Consider the following 7,414-nt stretch of genomic DNA (forward strand, 5'->3'; position numbering starts at 1 on the left):
TTTTCCATCTTCCACACTCCATTCCATGCATTCCTTGGCTAGTGGCGCTCTCCCCCATATTCAAAGCCAGCCGCATAGCATCTTGCTTCAATGGTTAAATTGCCTTCTGTGTCAAATCCCCCACTCCCTCCTTATACATTTGTGATTGCATTTAGGGTCCACCTGGCTAATCCAGGATAATCTCCCCAGATCTTTAATTTAATCACATCTGTGAAGACTCTTTCCCAATAGGACATACATAAATTCTAAAGATTAGGAGCTGTAATCTTTGCAGCCTACCTGAGTTACTATAGTGACCAAAAAAGAAGAAAAAGAAAGTAAATCTATGGGAAAAAGCACTATTTCTGTGAAAAAAACAATTTCTCAACTCATCAAAAAAAAAAGCAATAAAAAGAAAACATAGGGGCTCCTGGGTGACTCAATCAATAAAGCATCTGACTCGATTTCAGTTCAGGTCATGTTCGCATGGTTTGTGGGATCGACCCATGTCAGGCTTCACAATGTCAGCAGGATTCTCTCTCTCTCTCTCTGCCCCTCCCATGTACTCTCTGTGTCTCTACAAATAAATTAATTTAAAAAAATTTTGAAAGCAGACACTAAGCAAAAGATGGTATCAACAACATTTTTACATAGCTTAAATTGGAAAATATGAGTACTGCACTATTAATTTCTGTTAACTAGCCCTGTTCACTGGAAACAAGGGTTGTTCGGGTCCTCCTTACCTTGTCTTTTCAGCACAAAGCCTAAAAACTTATTTAACTGATGACGCATCACTTCAGATGTCTTTCTGTGCATGTGTCTGAGTCTTTATCCACTTAAACAATACTGCTTCAATTTTATGGTTCAGCGATTCTGACCTCACCTCTTAAATCCTGCCAAACAGTCCTTCGTTCTGGCTCTGGGCTCCTGGAACCTTCCATGGTTATATGAAATGGAGAGGCTTGGTAACTCTCACTCACAGCCATTGCATACTTCCTAAAGTTAGGTAGCCACACCAGGCTCAGCTGCTTCAGCTGCCACCTGAGAACATCCTCTGACCTCCTTGTCTCTCTCCCAACACTGAATTACTCCTTCTCTGCATCTACTTTACCTTCCTTCCATATTCCCAACTCTCCATCATGCCCCTACTTTTCTAACAAGCCACGATAAAAATGACTCATGTCGCATTCTCCTCCCAAAAAAACTGAAAATAATGGATATTGACTATCATTTCACATAGGGGAAAATTATGGTTGGGGAGAGGTTAGCATATGTTTGAAATGACTGGATAAATTTGTCAATACCCCATTTTATAACTTAAAAACAGAATATATCTCCTTTATAAGCATTACAAAAAAAATCACTACATGCTTAAGTACAAAGAAACCTCAGAAATTATAAAGCCATATTCTTCTAACCATTGTGAAATAAAATGAAATTTTAATTAAAATAGTTTAAGCAAAAACAACAATCACCTGAAACTTAAAAGATGTATATATTATTCCGGGTTAAAAAGACCATAAAAATGCAGTATCAAGCTACTTTGAAAACCACAGCACCACTGATAAAAGTGTATTGGATCTATTTATAGCTATAAGTCTTTGTATTAAAAAAAAAACACTAAGGGAAGATTCAGAAAAACTGTTGTGAATATGGCAGAAAAAGTTGAATATCTTTATTTGACGAAAAGCTCACATATATTAATTTAAAAACATAAAATCCAAATAAGTAATAAATAGGCAAAGGATATAAACAGCATACAAAAGAAAAAGCACATTATGTAAAAAACACTGCATTTAGCTATAATTAAAGAAATACTCATTCAGGGTGCTTGGGTGGCTCAGTAGGTTGAGTGTCCTACTCTTGATCTTGGCTCAGGTCATGATCTCACAGTTTCATGAGTTCGAGCCCCACGTTGGACTCCACGTTGCCAGTGCAGAGCCTGCTTGGGACTCTCTCTGTCTGCCCCTCCCCTGCTCATGCTCTCTCCGTATCTCTCAAAATAATTAACAAAATTTAAAAAACACAAATTAAACAACATAAAAGTAGATAAGATTATTTTTTTAGAAAAACACTAAAGCTGTCAGGGATGCAGCAAAACAGGAACTGCTTGTGGGAGCATGAAGTGTCCACCCTAAGGCAAAGCAACCTGACAACAGTAATCAACAACTTTTAAAACTATTTACAAAATTTAATCCAGTATTTCTACCTCTAGGACTCTATCCTAGCATGCAACCCTACATATGGAAAAACTTCATGCACAAAGATGTTTAATGGAAATGGTAACAACCTAACTGTTCAATAACAGGAATTATTAAACCATAAAACTTATGCTAACAGAGCGGGGCTAAGGTAGAAATGTTTGTGCTTTGCTGCTGTACTAAAAGCCAGGTACTAAAAGCCAGGCTTTAAAACTGTATGTACAGCCTAATGATCATAATGCCATCTCATAATTTTTCAAGATCCTAGCCAAGTAAACGCTAAAAGAGAGAAACAATACAGGCATAGTAAAAAGAACTGCAAGGAAATACACCAAGATATTGTCAGGAATGATTATTTTCCTTTTCTCCCCTAATCTATATTTTCATGTTTTCTTTAACAGGCATGTGCCATGTTACTTACACTCTCACAGTCATAAAGAATTGTCCCCATTCTTTCTATGAATAAAAAGGAAATACCATGTGATTGCACGTATAGGAGGATTAGGAGGAACTTAACGGAGGACCAAGGGTGAGAAGAAGGGGGGAAATGGTGGGGGAGAGGGAGGGAGGCAAACCATGAGAGACTCTTGAATGCTGAGAACAAACTGAGGACTGATGGGTGTGGGGGGGAGGGGGGAAATGGGCATGGAGGGGGGCACTTTTGGGGATGAGCACTAGGTGTTATATGGAAACCAAGTTGACAATAAACTATCTGTAAAAACAACAAGAACAACAACAACAAAAACAACAAAAGGAAACAGTTCTTTATGAAGGACATGGACTGCCATTGTTCCTGGGTCTCTAAAGTCATGTTGATATTCTAGCACAAAAACAGCAGGATGGAAGGATGTTACACAAACTCTCCTCTGCTTTCTTTTCTCCAACAGCTTCTTTTTTCCTCATAATTCCCTCAATTTTCCAAACTAAAGAAATTCCCCTGGTCCTTTCTGCACCCACCAAGAAAAGAAAAGGCAACCTACTGAATGGAAGGAGAGGTTTGCAAATGACCAAAATATCCAAAATATATACAGAATTTATACAACTCAACCCCAAAAAAACCCCAAAAAACCCTAAGTAATCCAATTAAAAAATGGACAGAAGACATGAATGGACATTTTTTTCAAGAAAGACATACCGATTGCCAACAAATACATGAAAAGATGCTCAATATCACTCAACGTCAGGGAAATGCAAATTACAACCACAATGAGGTATCACCTCACATCTGTCAGATTAGCTAAAATCAAAAACATATGAAATTAAAATGTTGGTGAAAATGTGAGAAAAAGGAATCCCCATGCACTGTTGGTGGGAATGCCAGATGGTACAGCCACTGTGGAAAACAGTACAGAGCCTCTTCAAAAAAATAAAAATAGAACTACTATATGATCTGGTAATTCCACTACTGGGTATTTATCCAAGGAAAATGAAAACACTAGTTTTAAAAGTATATACACCAGGAACACCTGAGTGGCTCACTCAGTTGAGTTGACTCTTGATTTTGGCTCAGGTCATGATCTCATAGTTTGTGAGCTTGAGCCCAGCGTTGGGCTCTGTGCTGACAGCGCAGAGCCTACTAGGGATTCTCCCTCTCCTCTCTGACCCTCCCTCTCCCTCTCCCTTCCTCTCTCAAAAATAAATAAACTTAAAAAAAATATGCAGCCTTATGTTTACTGCAGCATTATTTACAATAGCCAAGATGTGGAAGCAACCCAAGTGTCCATCAATAGATGAATGAATAAAGAAGAGATGGTAGGGACACATGGCTGGCTCAGTGGGTGGAGCACACAACTCTTGATCTCAGGGTTGTGAGTGCAAGACCCATGTAGGGCATGGAGCTTACTTAAAGAAGAGAAGAGAAGAGAAGAGAAGAGAAGAGAAGAGAAGAGAAGAGAAGAGAGAAGAGAAGAGAAAAGAAGAGAAAAGAAAAGAAGAGAAAAGAAAGAATGAAGAGGCATTGTATATGTTTAATGGAATATTAATCAGCCATAAAAAGAATAAAGACTGAGATCTTGCCATTTGCAACAATATAGATGGATTTAGAGGGTATAATGCTAAATGAAATAAGTCAGTCAGAAAAAGACAAATACCATATGATTTCCTTCATATGGAATTTAAGAAACAAAACAAACAAACAAAAAGAGAAAAACAAAGATAGACTCTTAAATTCAGAGAACAAACTGGCAGTTGCCAGAAGGGAGGATGAAATAGGTAAAGGGGATTAAGAGCACTAAGTAATATATAGACTTGTTGAATCATTATATTGTATACCTGAAACTAATATAACATTGCATATTAATTACACTTGAATAAAATAAATTCCCCCTCTTCCTATACTATCTCTGGGTCCTTGGCCATGTGACTTCCCCCCTCAGCTATAAGATGCAGAAACCAATATCATAGGTTTGTTGTGAGGATTATATGATATAATGATATATAAATTATCTTGCCTGGCATATAATAATGTTAGCTATTATTATTAATGCTTCACAGAGTCTGGTTTCAGTTAGAGTTGGTTGTATATATGTCTGTCTTCCTCACTAGACTGTGAGCAAACTGTTTATATCTCACACATCTGGCATGGGGACTTACAAATGGTAGACACACAATAATATTTGTCAAACTGCTTTGAAGGTATGCCAGGAAGAGGAAAGGGAGGGTGCTAGAAACAAATTTAACATACTTTATAATTTTACCCAGGGCCAACCTCTGGAGTGTATTCTTCAACTACCAGAGTACACTGTTTCAGACTATAAAGTTGCTATTAAATGGGGCTGAGGAGGCACTATTTCTGGAACTAGATGCTCTGTTAAGAAATAGTGAGGTTGTGCTATGAGGCATCTGAAATCAGTTTGGCCCCTAGCTGAAAGGGGAGTGGAGGCTAAAGTTCTGCCAGAGCTGGACCAGCCAAACTGGGTACCCTGGCATGGGGCCACATCAGCTCTAAAGATCAGCCTCCTAGAAGGGATGCGTCTTGTTTCTCAGCATATTCACTTAAAGGGATATCTTAGTAGAGTGAATAAAAGAGCGGTACATACCAGCAGGAACTCTACTGTAAACTTGTAGGTCCCCTTTTATTTCCTACTTGTTTACTTACTTACTTACTTACTTATTTTGGCAGCACTAGGGTTTATTAAACTGTGCCTTAGTACAGGTACTGGGGCTTGCCTATGGCATTCTTGAGGTATCAAAGCTAGGATGTTCTGCCAATTCTTCTTGAGCAATGACACCAGGAAATGGACAGCTAAGTGGATGTTGTTCACAAGTTCATCATCTGCTATCTTCACGTGGCCAACGCCACTGCCAGACACAGCACCTTCTTCATCTGGAATTCGATTGTGGACTTTACATCATCTACTTTGACCACCATATCCTCATTGTAGGCCAGCAAGGAAGGGAATTTCCCAGGCTTAGTCAGGCCTGAAGCCAGGATTCGTGGGATCTGCTTGATCAGAGATTCTGAAGCCAAAAAGGCAACAGCTTTTTGTTGTTGTTGTTGACAGCTCCACTGTCTCCAAAAACTCCTGGAGCTTGAGCTGGCTGCTTCCTGTGCAGGGCTTCCTGCACCACCTCATCCAGGGTGTCCCAGGAGACTTTGTTGCTCGTGGTGCCATGCACCACAATAATCAGAAAAGAGTCATAGATCACCTTTTAAACTAGCCTTCTGATTCTTGGATAAACATCAACTAAAAAAATAATACTTAGTTTACTAAACATTTGCTGAGTTCCTACTATGTGCTAAACATGTACTAGACACTGCCAATCCAAAGATGAATAAAGAAATTATCATCAGGGTAAGGGTGAAGAAATGCAGAGGGCAGGAATGTGGATGAGTATGAGCAGCACCAGCTTAGGTATGAGCAGTGAAGTGTTGTAGAAACAGCCAAGTCAGGGACTAACCTAAGGCTCAAAAGAAGGAGCAGGCTTAAAGCTGCGATTAACAACTAAGATTAAGCTTGAAAGAATGATTGCAACAGCTCACATTTGCTGAGCACATACTCTACACGTCAGACCCTGTTCTGAGAATTTTGCATAATTTCCTCATTTAGTCTTCATAATAACTCTATGAGGTAGATATATTATTCTCTTCATTTTATAGATGAAGAAACCAAGGCACACAGTTAGTAAATGGTGGAGCTGAGATTCAAATCTAAGCCATGTGGCTTCAGACTGAAGGGGAAGGAGAAGGCCAGATAGGCCTTCAAGGCAGAAGCATGTACCATGCAACGGTTTGAGGGGGAAGAAAGGAGAAAGGTCACTTGGGGAACTGAAAGTGGCTGGGGGTGGGGACCTAAGTTCAGAGATGACAGGGCTTACTCTGCAGGTTAGAATGGAAAGCAGAGGGAGGGTGTTTCTGGTCTGGACTTGGAAAAATTAGTTGTATGATTACTGTCACCTAACCCCTCCCGGTCCCACTCACTTCCTTTTGTAAAAGGATAAAAAAAAAAAAACCAATACCTGGGCTCTATCATAGAGAATGGCCATGAGCACCAAATGAGAAAATGTATGTGAATTGATAGCAAAGCACAGATTCCTTCTCAGACTTGAGATTTCATCAGTATCATTTCTCCCAGTAGCTCAAAGCTCTGCAGACCCAAAATCAATCACATCTGGCAGTAGCCAGAGCCTTCAGGAGGAGGAACAGTGTGGGAGTATAGAAAAAAAGCCTACAGACCCTGTGTCCAACAACCTGTATCCAAATTTACCATTCACTAACAGTGTGATCCCAAAGCAAGCAACTCTCTCATTATAGTAACACCATCATCTGGGAAATGGGAATGATAATGATAGCACTCACCTCTTAAGTTGATGTGAGGAGTAAATAATACGGGTAATGTGCTTAGAGTAGCTCCCGGCGCAGAGTAAGGACTTAGTAAACGTTAACAGCTTTCATTACTATCATTATTAAGAATCTGTTGGCTACTCATCCCATTGCTCTGCATTCTATGTGAGAAAACTGTGTGGGGCTATCAGAAATTAGAGATGAAGAAGATTTGCAACCCTACACAACCACACTGCTGTGGAGACTCTTCCTGACTCCCATGGGCTGGCAAGCAGCTGGCTCTGCATCGCGGCAGAAAATGCCCAAAAGAGGTAAAAGGCAGAGTGCACACCATCTGTGCAAACTAGGCTGCCCTTACAGTTTTTAGACAAAATCTAAATATAGTCACTAAGATATGCCTTGCTTTTTTAAGATAAAACTGTTCATCCCTCCACCCCTTCACTCCTCCCCC

This window comes from Crocuta crocuta, unplaced genomic scaffold (genome assembly GCF_008692635.1).
Source record: "Crocuta crocuta isolate KB4526 unplaced genomic scaffold, BGI_CrCroc_1.0 scaffold170, whole genome shotgun sequence".
In the NCBI taxonomy this organism is placed as follows: Eukaryota; Metazoa; Chordata; class Mammalia; order Carnivora; family Hyaenidae; genus Crocuta; species Crocuta crocuta.